Raw genomic sequence first — 13783 nt, 5'->3', positions numbered from 1 at the left:
TTTCTTATATTTAGTACTGGAGTTTTTGATTTAGAGAGACAATGGTTCTTAGGGGACCAAGTGGTACACACACATACAATTTAAGCTCTGAAAAAAGCTGTTTTTATAACTACACATTTATTAGAAGTATGGCCATTTTGGAAATACCTGTACCAATTAAGACTGACAATGCTCCAGCATATGTCTGTAATAAAATGAAACATTTTTTGCACGTTATAATATAAAGCATATTGCAGGTATACCACACAATCCTACAGGACATGCATTTGTATAGAAATCTAATCGCACTTTAGAGATTTTTAATAAATCTGACATTAAGAAATTGCTTCAAATACCTTTGGATAACCTATATTCATAAGTCTAATGTCCATTCCTTCCACATCTTCTACATTTCACAGGAAACTTTGTCTCTGAATTATTAGTATTAAAGAAGAATTTATACTTAGGAACTGTTTGTCTTCAGTCCTTTAGGGAATGACCTGACTTTTGACAAGCACAGCAATGGACATTTTATGGTTTTACATCTCCTGTAATTGTTTGTCTAACCATAACTGAGTTGTGAGCATTAGATTTTATATCCACAGTACTTTTAATCCATTCATAAAGAGGTACAAATCTGGTCCTTAAAGGTCTAGTAGGTTTTTGCATTCAGCATTATCATTTCTGGGGCTAAAGGTTCAATTAAAATTCCTCTAGCATTTGGATCTAATAGCACTCTGTTCAGAGCTGTAGGTAATCTTTGTAAAAAGTCTGTGAAAGATTCATTTGCAAATGATTCAGCGTGTCTCTGTTACTCAACTTTGTTTGAAGCATTTAAAGCTATTGTTCAACATGCTATCTAAGATAGCATCATTAAGGGTAATCTGTACTCTCAATTCAGAATACAATCTTCACCTAGACAGCAAGGCCTCGAGTCCTATTTCATTGCTCCTTGCTTGAAGCCTCCTCTTTCCAACATACTAGACATTGTAATTGAGGGACAGGCTCTAAGATGACTGTCATCAAATCATTCCAATCTTTTGGAATTATATGATTTTTGAATGACCCAGTTATTAGATACCTTTTTGACATATGGTGAATGCAATCTATAAGTCATTATTGATTCCTTAAATCTTTTTAAATCTTGTGTCACTGTAGGTCGCCATCCAAATTTTGATAAACCTATGGGTATCTTACATCTTCTAATTCCCTTAATGAGGCTAGGGAAATAATTTTAGATTTATTAACACATATAAAGTGCCTTTTTACAGACACGTTACAAGGTGGTGCTGTAGGTTCTGGCCTTCTTTCTTCTGTCTCTATCTTAGTAACTCCATCAATTATATTTATAATTTTTAGAAACATTTTTTGCAAGGTTTGTCTCCATTTTTCATTTTTTCCTTTTCTTGTATTTCTATCATCTGAGTATCTTCATTCTTATTTATAATTTTTTCTAACTTTATTATTATGCTTATACACATTATTCATTTTCTCTCTTTCTTGTATCTCTATTATCTTAGTATCTTCCTCATTTTTATGTATAAAATCTTCTTTCCATTTTTAATATTTCTCTTTTCCTTGTACCTATAAAGGCCTCCTTTTTAAGAAGGCATAAAAAAAAAAAAAACATTGTTGCAAGTGATTTTATGCTACTGCCTTAGCTCCAGGACAGCCCCCACCCGGCTTCCCTTTTGATCTATCTGCCTTTAGTTCCTGGAAGTGACTGAACTACCAGGCCCTTCCCAGATTCCCTTGACTCTGTAGATAAAGTAGGCACAGGCAGTTTGTTCCTTTACATCTTGCCTTCTTGGCATAGTTGCTAGGTATTACTGTCTCCCACCTAGAAAAGCATGCCCTTATTTGTATTTTTATCTCCATCTCTCCACCTGGTCTAAACTTCAGTAGGTAGTCCCACCTAGCCCCTGTAAAACATCCATAATCACCCACCTGTAGCCATGGCCACAGGCCCCAGCTTCTCCCCACCCCCTAAGACCTCACATGATTGCTGCATTCTTCTTCCTCCAAAGCATGGCACAAACCCTCTCTTTCCTTCCTTGTATCTGCCTTTTCCTCCTGGAACTTGGAAGTTCCCCCTGTACCTTCTGCCCAGTAATTGACCCCTGGCTTTCTTTACTGACAAATCAAGAACCAATTGGTGTACAGGACCCTAGTATCCAAAATACCCCTCCCCACACCCTTCAAGCCATCTTGGTTATCGAGAGTAAAATGAAGACTACTAGTGTAATAGTAATCATAATTGGTAATGTGTCAGTTCTAATTAACTCACTGTCTTAGTTAGGGTTTCCATTGCTGTGAAGAGACATCATGACCTAGGCCACTCTTATAAAGGACAACATACATTTAATTGGGGCTGGCTTACAGGTTCAGAGGTTCAGTCCGTTATCATCATGACTGGGAAGCATGGCAGTCTTCAGGAAGGCACAGTGCTGGAAATGGAACTAAGAGTTCTGCATCCTGATCTGAAGCCACCCAGGAAGAGTGACTCTTCCATACTGGGCAGAGCTGCACTAGAAACCCTCAAAGTTTGCCTACACAGCAACACACTTCCTCCCACTAGGCCACAATCACTTATCTCTATCTCTTTTGTTTCTATCTTTGAAACATTTAAAATAACATTATATAGCATCTGGAAGCTCTGTGTAAATGTGCCTCTCATCTTTATGTGCCTTATTTCTTTAAATCTATTTACTTCTCTCTCTAAAGACTTAATTTTACCAATTTTAAACTATTTATTTTTTATATGATTATTTATTTGCAGTGTCTTAGTTAGAGTTTCCATTGCTGAGAAGAGACACCATGATGCTTCTGTCTCCTGGGATTACAGAATGTACCACCATGTCTGGGCCTAAGCTTTTAACAGCCTCTATGCCTCAAGATCAGTATCAAAAGCATGTGTCATCCAGACTCAAGATCTGTATCAGAGGTGTGTCCTCAATTTCTGTATTGTAGTTCATTTCAGATTAACAGTCTAGAGGAAAACAATAACCAGCTAATAATGCCTAATATGATATAACAATTCCTTGTTCAACTGCAAACACAGAAACAGTAATCCTAGCTGGCTGGAATCTTGTCCTGAGATCAACACTTCCTTAATCTGTCTATTACCTCACATACCGGATTCAGCTCCATTCTACTTCCTGGTGTCCCTTTAATATTTGAACCACATATTTCATATTTTTCCTTTTTAAGCTTGCTATGCTTGATCAAAATTCTCTTCATGAGAGTTAACCAAAGGGCAAAATCTATGCTGGGCTTTTCTGAGACTTCCTTTGACAATGCAATTAATATAAATCTTTTACCTTAGCCATAGGCAGAATTTTCAGACAAGGGCAAAAAGAAGCCATGTAGCCACCAAAATATCACAAGAACAATCTTTAGGCCAAATACTAAAATTCTTCTCCTCTGTAATCTCTTCAGCCAGTTCAAATCACTCTTAATGCCACGATATTCCATATTCCTATGAGGAAGACTCATTAAGCCCCACTTACAGCATTCTTACTGCTTTCCAAATCCAAAGTCCCAAGATCTACATTTCTCCAAACAAAAGCACGGTCAGGCCTGTAGCTGTCCAGCAGCCACAGATAAACTGGGTTACCTGAAAGGGAGGCTGGAAATGAAAAAGAAAGGGAGGGGGTGGGATGGGGGTGGAGGATGAGAGAAGGATGAAGCCAAGACAAAGTTGCTGATCAAGGCTCAAAGTTCAATTTTTAGCACTGTGTTTATATAGGCAAAGCCCACAGACCCATCCTTTGTTTCAGCTGAATTTAGTTGCAAAGCAAGCTCAGCAGGTGGTCAACTCCTCAAAGCTCCTGGAGGAAATTGCAAATGTGGTGAGGCCAGCTAGGTGGTAAAACCATCAAGGGTTTGTTTGCCTAAGCAAGGCTGTGGGAAGGGCACACAGGCCTATCACAGCAATACCCCAATCCCTGGAACCAACTTCTATCTTAGTTAGAATTTACATTGCTGAGAAGAGACACCATGACCAAGGCAACTCTTATAAGGGACAATATTTAATTGGGGCTGGCTTACAGGTTTAGAGATTCAGTCCATTGTCATCATAGCAGGAAGCATGGTAGTGTCCAGGCAGGCATGGTTCTGGATAGGCAACTAGGAAAAGACTGACTTTCAGGAAGTTAGGAGAAGGGTCTTAAAGCCCACCCCAACAGTGACACACTGTACTGGCTAGTTTTGTGTCAACTTGACACAGCTGGGGTTACCACAGAGAAAGGAGCTTCAGTTGAGGAAATGCCTCCATGAGATACAACTGTAAGGCATTTTCTCAATTAGTGATCAAGGGGGAAGGGCCCCTTGTGGGTGGGACCATCTCTGGGCTGGCTGTCTTGGATTCTATAAGAGAGCAGGCTGAGCAAGCCAGAGGAGGCAAGCTAGTAAGGAACATCCCTCCATGGCCTCTGCATCAGCTCCTGCTTCCTGACCTGCCTGAGTTCCAGTCCTGACTTCCTTTGGTGATGAACAGCAGCATGGAAGTGTAAGCCGAATAAACCCTTTCCTCCCCAGCTTGCTTCTTGGTCATGATGTTTGTGCAGGAATAGAGATCCTGACTAAGACACACACTTTCTTCAACAATTCCATATCTCCTAATGCTGTTACTTCCTGGGCCAACCATATTTAAAACACCATACCCACTTTCTTTCTTTCTCTTTCTTTCTTTCTTTCTTTCTTTCTTTCTTTTTTCATTTCTTTCCTCTCTCTCTCTCTCTCTCTCTCTCTCTCTCTCTCTCTAAAGATTTATTTATTTATTCCATGCATATGAGTACACTATTGCTGTCTTCAGACACACCAGAAGAGGGCATTGGATCCTCATTACAGATGGTTTTGAGCCACCATGTGGTTGCTGGGAATTGAACTCAGGACCTCTGGAAGAGCAGCTATCAGTGTTCTTAATCACTGAGCCATCTCTCCAGCCCTCTTTCTTCCTTCCTTCCCTTTCCCTTTCCCTTTCCCTTTATCTTTCCCTTTCCCTTTCCCTTTCCCTTTCCCTTCCTTTTCCCCTTCCCCCTTTCCTTTTTCCCTTTTCCCTTTCTCCCTTTTCCCTTTCCCCTTTTTCCCCTTTCCCTTTTCCTTTTTCCCTTTTCCCTTTTTTTCCCTTCTTTCCCCTTTTCCCCTTTTTTCCCTTTTCCCCTTTTTTCCCTTTTTCCTTTTTTCCCTTATTCCTTTTTTCCCTTTTTCCTTTTTTCCCCTTTTTCCTTTTTTTCCCTTTTTCTTTTTTTTCCTTTTCCTTTTTTTCCTTTTTTTCAACATTTGTGATGAATCTGTTTTTGTGCCTGAGTTTTCTCTCCCAGTGGAACTCCCACCTCCTATTTCCTGTCTCAGCTCATTGGCCAATCATTTTTTTTATTGACAGATGATACTTTCATACAGTCCACAGGAGATTCTCGCTATACCACACCATACCACACCACATCACACCAGGCCAGTCTCTCTCTCTCCTATGACCTTTGCCTGTGGATCAGGATGTGAAAGAACGTAGTGGGGAGACCGCCCACTCAAGTCCTGAGATGGTGTGCACACCCAAGGAATCACGAGAGACTGTCTTGACGTAAACACACGAGGTAGTTTAATGACGGAGCTCCGGGCCGACACATGTCTCACACAGGAGACAGAGGAATTGACCATGAGGTTCAGAAGCTAGGGGTTTATATACAAAAAAGTTGTGGGCAGGGGAAGAATTGGTGTGGTTAAACATAATTGGACAGTTTAAATATCAGCAAATTGTATGTGCAGAGCGAGGTAACAGCTGAGATAGTCTAGATGTCCTTGTATGCTTCTCTCCTATCTTTATGGCTAGCCAGTTCCTGGAATGACTTAACAGCAACAGCCTTTGTTCTTTGCCTAACTAGCAAGCTGCTTAAGTCATGGACCTTGAATTTAATTTTCTTTCAGATGTAGCTCTCAGCTTCTGTTCTGGTATCATGCATGCCACTATACTCCCTACCAGGATGAAAGTAGATTAACTCTCTGAAACTATAAGTAACCCCCCAACTGAATGTTTTCTTTTACAAGAGTTGTCTTGGTTATGGTGTCTCTTCACAGCTATAGAACACTGGTTAAGACAATCTGACTTTCAATTAGTGTATGGACTCTGGAATTAGCAAAAACTAATTCCAGAGTCCATACACTAAAACCTGTGTTTCCTGATTAAAGGGTAGATAATCTGTCATAAAACTAACAGTTTGGGATAATTTATTCAGAATATTAAAGCAGTGTCTTTGAAAACGTTAGTAGACAATCTTATGAAAAAAGATTATAAATCTTTTTTATGTTCTCAATTACATGCTGAATTTAACTGATTCTTTTTAAAACAAAGTTTCTAGGTACTTGTTTCTTATGCAAGAGTCTGATGTAACAAACAACTGATTACAGTTCTTTATCCTTCTATAGAATTATGGTACATGAGGCAGCCAGCTGTAAAGTTACATTTGAACATACACTAATTGATATAATTTTTTCTCATTAACTTTTTCTCTCTCTTAATATTCCCCACAATATTGTACAATTATTACCTCCTGATTTACATTCTGGGTCACTCCATCATTTAAGTTTTATTGTGGCATCTTGGATGGGTCACCATTCTCTCAAGTACTGTAACTGCTGCCCTTTTTATAGTGCCCCTTTGGTCACCTCAAATCACTTAAGAGAGATCATCATCTTCAAACCCCTAAAATCAGGTCTTGTGACCTCTGAGAGGGGGATTAATGGACCATGGGCTATTCTACACATGCCTTTTTTTTTTTTTTTTTTTTTTTTTTTTGCCACTGTGAATATTTTTTTTTCAGGACTAAGAACATCTGGACTGGAGCCTTCTTTGTGTCAATCATTTCTATCTCATCAGCTTTCCCAAAACCTTAAAGAAATTTGAGATCAGCTCAATGTCTTTCAGGAACAGCTTAATTCTTTGGCTGCTATAGTACTGCAAGACTAGATTTGATTGTTGCTAGGGATGGGATCTGTGCCCTCCTCCAATGATGCTGCTGCTTCTACACAAATCCTAAGTGGTTTGAGATGGGGCCCAAAGACACAAGAACCAGATACAAATTCACCCACACTCCTCCTCCTATGTGTGGGCTTCTGGTTCCTTCCCATTCTGGCTCCTTCCTTGATCACTCTTTCTTCTTCATTATTACCCTGTTTTGTTAAAAATGTTTTACTTATTAAGCTTCCCCCCTATATCCAAAGAAAATGTTCCATGTACAGCTTTCACCATACCTCAGCTCCATTTGCTCCTGATACATTGGAAAAAGACCTTTTAGCTGCTGTGAAGAAATTCTGGCTGCATGAGATATTCATCTCTTTCACCCCAGGCCGGATACATTTTTTTTTATTATACTAGGCCTGTATTTTATCCAGTTTCCTTCTTTTGGTGCTCAGTAGCTCCTTGCTGCTTCTGATGGCTCACTTTGGTGCAGCACTCCTGAAAGTGCTGTAGGATAAATGTTCCAAATCCACTTCCAGGTTTTGAAAATGCAACAAACACCATCACACTCTAAGCTTGAAAACCTGCCAATCCTTGAACCTGAAATCCCTACTCTGGAAATCTCTACCCTGGAAAACTCTGTTCCCAAGAAATTCTATATGAAGTCTGCTTCCTGTTTAGTTCCTTGCTATTCCTCACTTGTGCAGCCTGAGTAGAAGCAGATATTCTCTTGTGTTTCTCCCAATAAATCTTTTGTATGAGGTTTTTTGTGGTGTGACTTTGTGGTATTTATTCTCTGCCTCCTGACTGACAGAGTATCTTTCCTTCAGGGCTGTAACACTTGCATTGGGGAAGCCTTTTTCCTCAGAGATAGAATATTTACTTTGGAGAAACCTCCCCTCAAGAGCTGTAACACTGGCCCTGGGGAAACCTTTCCCCTCAGAGCTTGTAACACTTGCAAATGGCTAATCACCATCCCACTGAAGCAACTCTATATCATCCACTTCCTCCTTTTAGCTCCCCTCTCTCCCTCTTCCCCTACCCCTACTCTCTGGCCTCTTTCCTACTCCCACCTACTACCTCCTTGGGTAATCTCTCAGTTTTACTTTGTAACCAAATCACCTGTTTACAGCCCTCTAAGATATTCTTCAAATTTTTCTCCAGGAATGCATGAAGGCAACTTCTCCACTGTAGTTGATCAAGTAAAAACCACTTTCCTCCTCAGTGATCAGCGGCCCCCTGTAGGCTCCCCCAGTCTGAAGTGGGCTGATATAGACCATGCCACCACTGAGGTGGGGCCACCTTCAGTGCAGCTTTCCAACTTGGCTGGCTTCTTTCGACTGGCTTCTTTTGAAGTGACAACTGCCCTGCTCTTCTGCTACCTGCTGAGAGGCTGAACCTGTTTTCCTGAGAATTTCTTGAATAAGCTGCCAGCCTGGTGACCGAGTGCTGACTAAATGGCTCTGTGGAACTGGCGACTTAGTCCTAACAACTTGGCAACAACACATCAAGAAGCCTGGCCAGGGGGGGGGGGGTGGCTTCTCCCTTATAAGCACGGTCTCTTAATAAACTCGCAGGCCTTGATCAGAACCTTTGTCTTGGGTCCATTATTTCTCTCGACCATCTAGTTTCTCTCTTTTCAGCCCCAACCTGTCTCCCAGGAGTACCCCAGTTCATATAAGCTGCAGGCCGGTTGCTACAGCCCCCTCCCAACTACCGGCCTCCAAAAAGCTTTCTGGCCTGGAAGCAGTTAAAAGGAGTCCAGTGACCCTGGTCTCCACTTCTTTTGAAACCTCCTTTAAGTGTTACAGCTCTGAGAATAAAAGTATCTCCAGTGTAAGAGTTACAGCTCTGAGGGGAAATGTATCCCCAGTGTAAGTAAGTGTTGCAGTTCTGAGGGGAAAGGTTTCCTCAATACAAGACCCTTTGGCTGCAACAATTTCCTCATTCCCAACAGTGTTTCTATAAAGGGTCACAGCCAGATTGTTCCCCATGCAGACCCCACAAGAGAAAAGCTCCTTTCTCACTGGGTGGCCTGACTCTCACCTCTTTCTGTCTTCTGTCTCTTTATGCTGCCTCAGAAATCTAACATAAATAACATCTTATGTGGATTTAAGTTTAATATCTGCAGAGTGTGATATGTGATACTTTACTTTAGTCTTTCATTATACTTTGCTGTTGGGTATTCAAGACAGTGCACATGGCCAAAGTCAGTCTTTTTTCTTTTGGTTCTCTGGCATTCCTTTTACCAGTTGTTCTACCTGTGTAAGTCTTGCGTGACTATGGATTTTCTTGGAAGCATTGAGTAAATATTTTCCACTGTGTTGAGCCTCCTGTTGGCATACTGGACTGGAACTCAAGCAGGTCAGAAAACAGGATGATGCAGAAGCCATGGAGGGATGTTCTTTACTGGCTTGCTTCCCCTGGCTTGCTCAGCCTACTCTCTTATTGAATCCAAGACTACCAGCCCAGAGATGGTTGCACCCACAAGGGGCCTTTCCCCCTTGATTACTAATTGAGAAAATGCCTTAAGTTGGATCTCATGAAGGCATTTCCTCAACTGATGGTCCTTTCTATGTGATAACTCCAGCTGTGTCAAGTTGACACAAAACTAGCCAGTGCAGTGATGTTTATTTTATTAAGTAGAGGGTCTTCTCTATTCTTCCCATGGACTTACTTCCAATAGCTTTTATTTTATTATCATTTTGTTTTAGTTCCTGTAATTTACAGAATATGGATAACTGAGAAATAAATAATAACATCTCAAAGAACCTGGAAAGGGATGTTTTCCCCTAAGTCTGTCATTTGGTCATTGTAACTGGAAAGTACAAACAAAAGCAAGGGTACCCAGGGGTCAGTGGGCAGAAAGTCACCATGGGAAGGGAAAGAATATTCTGTCTCAGATAGAGAAAAACATTAGACAGAAAGAGCAGGCATTAAGACCTAGTTGAGCCTTTATTCTCTACCTCCTGCTCAAGCACACTGACACCTTTTGCCTCCAGCTACTGCAGCTTCTTACTTGCCACAAGTCCTTAGGCACCTGTTAATCTATTTTGGGGGGGCCTACAAGGTCTAGATATCTCACAGAGTTAGTTCCCATTGGTAGTTAACTAGTGCTGGTGGCACATTGCTGGAAACAGTCTAAGTTGACTCTAGATACCAACAAATATATCATGCAAAATAATATGACATAAGCCACCATGAAAGTCTCTGGTAACACCTCCTAAGTCTGATACAGAAAATTCCTCAACTGTATTACATGGCAGTAAAGCCTATGTAGCAGTCTTCTCTGGGTCTCCTATTTCCAAGATCCGATGAAGCATCTAGAGAAGTAAAAACTCAAAAAGAGAAAAACAAATTGGGATAAGCAACCGAATGTTTGTTGTGTGAGAAACTCTAGAGGTGAGGAAATCCCCTGAGGGCTCTGTGGCTGTGAGAAGTTTTAGGGTATCCCCATCTTGGCTGGTGCGGGCTACATGAACAAAGATGTCATTGAAGTCTCATGATCCTTGCCATTTAATGATATCGTAAATCAAGATGGCAACAGGGTTACTTTTTGCTTATGAGTCAGCTCCATCATAAAATGAACCCATCACTCGATGGAGCACAAGTCCCATAGGGATCCATGTATCTCACAGATTAAATGTTTAGTCACTTCCTTTATTATTTCAAATGAGCAATCAAGTTAAATGAACAATTATCACAGAATAAGTTACCCTCGGGTATATAAACCCCAAATAGCAAAATAAAGAAGAGAGGAAGGAATTCCACAGTCTCAACTCAAGGAAGGGGAGTGTGTACTATCATAAGCTGTACCTATGAAGACCAAGAGCTGTCTCCTGGATCTCATTTTAATCTCCCCTTGGCTCCTAGGTACAAGTTATTGCTAGGAAAGAAACCTATGAAGGTAGTGGAAAGAATGGGGAAGTGTGCCCAGTTTCCATAGCTGAGCCTGTTTGCTCTAGGGCACATGGAGGAACTGGGAAGGATACAGTGACCTTGGTATCATTTTGTCCAACTCAAAATAGTTGTTGGCTGAGATCAAATGGATCTGTGACCATCCACAATAGCATAAATTTAAGTCCATGAGAAACCAACTTGCTAGTTAACTCTAACATAAAACCCTAGTACTCTTGTGTGGCACTTTACCCATTTAGAAAAGCAACTACTTGGGTATAGCAGTGAGTTTTGCTTCACCACTTTGTGCTCCTGGCAGATCGCTCATGTGCAACAACCAGGGTCTATCTTTGGATCCTAGAATGAAAGAAACACACACATTAGCTTATTTTTAAAATATGTTGAACAGGGCCAGGAAGCCTCTAGGCCTGCCAAAGGAGTTGGTTCCTACCACCATGGTGGTTTGAATGACGACAGCCCCTATAGGTGCCTATTTTTGAATGCTTGTTCCAGTTAGCAGAAGTGTTTGTGGTCTTGTTGGTGAGGCATCACAAGGAATGGAGTCAAGGTTTGTTGTTGTATTGTTTTGTTTTTTAAAGAAAATTTTACAAGGTAGGAAAGATGTGTGAAATACTGTCCCTAAGTAGTCAAACTACCTTTGACAGAAAAAACAAACAGACAAAAAAACAAACAAACAAACTTTTCTCACATACCCTCATCAAGTGTTTGGTAATCACCAGTGTGAAGAGGGAGACAGCCAGTATCCCTTTCAGTATCCTTGGAGGTCCCTAGATGAAGAATAACATGGGAGTTTTAATCCCTCATGGAATAAGGCTATGCTGAGTCTAAATTTGGCCCTGTCAATGCAAAAGCACTACTTTTACATCAAAGGGTATACGAGAGAGATTATTCTGAAGTCAAATATAAGTAATTCAGATTAAGTTTACTGTAAAGCCCATGTCTTGACTTGCTAACAGTTTCATTAAAGTGTGTTTGTGTGTGTGTGTGTGTGTGTGTGTGTGTGTGTGTGTGTGTGTGATAACAGAACAAAGAAATTAATAAGCCAAACACTTTTCAAGTACATTGGTAGAAACATCAGGCAGACAGTATCTAGAAAAGTGAGGAAATTTCTGCTGTAGGTGTTAGATGCTATCTGATTATGTGTCTTAGCCTTTTGCTGGTGAAAAGTAGTATACTGTTTAGTCCCAATAATTTATCTACTAGTCACAAAGATGTTAATTCATATATAGAGGAGGACAATAAATTAAGAGAACTAATTAGTTGTCCTAAGATAATGGGGTTGAAGAGATGGCTCAGCAGTTGAAACGTTGTCCCCAAGCAGATAAAACTGCTCTGGACTTACAATGCTCCAATATCTCCATGATCAGTGAAGTTCTAATTAATCAGCCTTGCAGAAGGTTCTATAAAAATGTGATTCCTTCCAGAAACTTTATTTACAGCCTGTCCTGATTAGTTTTATGTTGGGAGCTATTAAGGCAATGCTATTGTCTTGATCTCTGAATTGGGCCTCTCCCCCCACCCCCAGAAGAAAAGAGGGTCAAAAGCGGGCCACCAGACGCACCGCTCCGAGAAAGTCAGCGCTGGATGTCCTGACCTCAAGATGTACCCTGATACCACCAAGTTCCTGCTTCCCCATGTAGTTGCCAAAAGAAAAATTGTCACTGCCCTATCCCTCCTGCTGAGAAGTATTTCCTCTCTTTCTGCTGCCCCATCCCTCCTGCTGAGGTGCATTTCCTCTGCCCTATTCCTCCTGCTGAAAGGCACTTCCCCTTTTGCTTGTGCATTTAAACCTCGGGCCTGGCTAATACATTTGGGGCTTTGATGCATTCCAGAACGGTTTCCGTGTCGTTATTCGCACAAGGCCCTCGTCTCTCTCTACCCCCCATTTGGTTCTTAGGAAGAGGTCCCCTCGAGACCCTCGAATAACTGGACCTGCTGGATGGATCAGTTTTATGTCAACATGTCACAAGAGTTATCTGAAAGGAGGGATCCTCAACTAAGAAAATGCCTCCATAAGATTTGTCTGTAGGCCGGGCGTGGTGGCGCACGCCTTTGATCCCAGCACTCGGGAGGCAGAGGCAGCCGGATTTCTGAGTTTGAGGCCAGCCTGGTCTACAGAGTGAGTTCCAGGACAGCCAGGGCTATACAGAGAAACCCTGTCTCAAAAAACCAAAAAAAAAAAAAAAAAAAAAAATCTGTCTGTAACTCATTTTCTTAATTAGTGATGGTTCCAGCCCATTGTGGGTGGGGCCATGCTGGGATGGTGGTCCAGTGTTCTATAAGAAAACAGCACAGTGGAGCATGCACTGATGGTATAGACATGACTAAGCAGACTCCAAGGGCATGAGAGCTGAGGAGCTGGCCTCGCCCCTTGCCAACTACAGCACTTAGGTGAGCTAGTCTAGGCAATGAGTTTGCCCTGGTGGTGAGGCTATAGGAGAGCATTCAGGCTGACCAAGTCAGCTAACACCCAAGTCCAGATCAAGAGCATTGAGATGGTCTACCCTAACATCTACCCCATCTATGAACTGCTGGCACACATGAAGCGGGTGGTCCTACAGATCCAAAGCTGCAGGATCTCCATGACTTAGGGCAATGACAGGATAACTGGGAAGATCCAGTATTGATTGTGTAGCAGAAGCCAGAGGCCTTGAACCAGACTAGTGACTTATTGCAATGAACATTTGTAAGTAAAGATGTTTAGAACAAGGCTATATTGTGAGACACAGTATGACACAGTGCACCTTCCATGGTGAGATGTTTTTGTTTGGTTTCTTTCTTATTTTTATTTATTTAGTTTTGTTTTTCTTTTGAGGGGGAGGATAAGAGGACAGAGGATGAATATGAAGAGACAAGGAGATGAGTAGGAACAGGTGCATGATGTGAAATTTACAAAGAATAAAACATTTTTAAAACTGTGTGTGTGTGTGT

This window comes from Mus musculus, chromosome 16, assembly GCF_000001635.26.
Source record: "Mus musculus strain C57BL/6J chromosome 16, GRCm38.p6 C57BL/6J".
NCBI classification, from domain to species: domain Eukaryota; kingdom Metazoa; phylum Chordata; class Mammalia; order Rodentia; family Muridae; genus Mus; species Mus musculus.
This window is presented reverse-complemented; position numbering follows the sequence as displayed.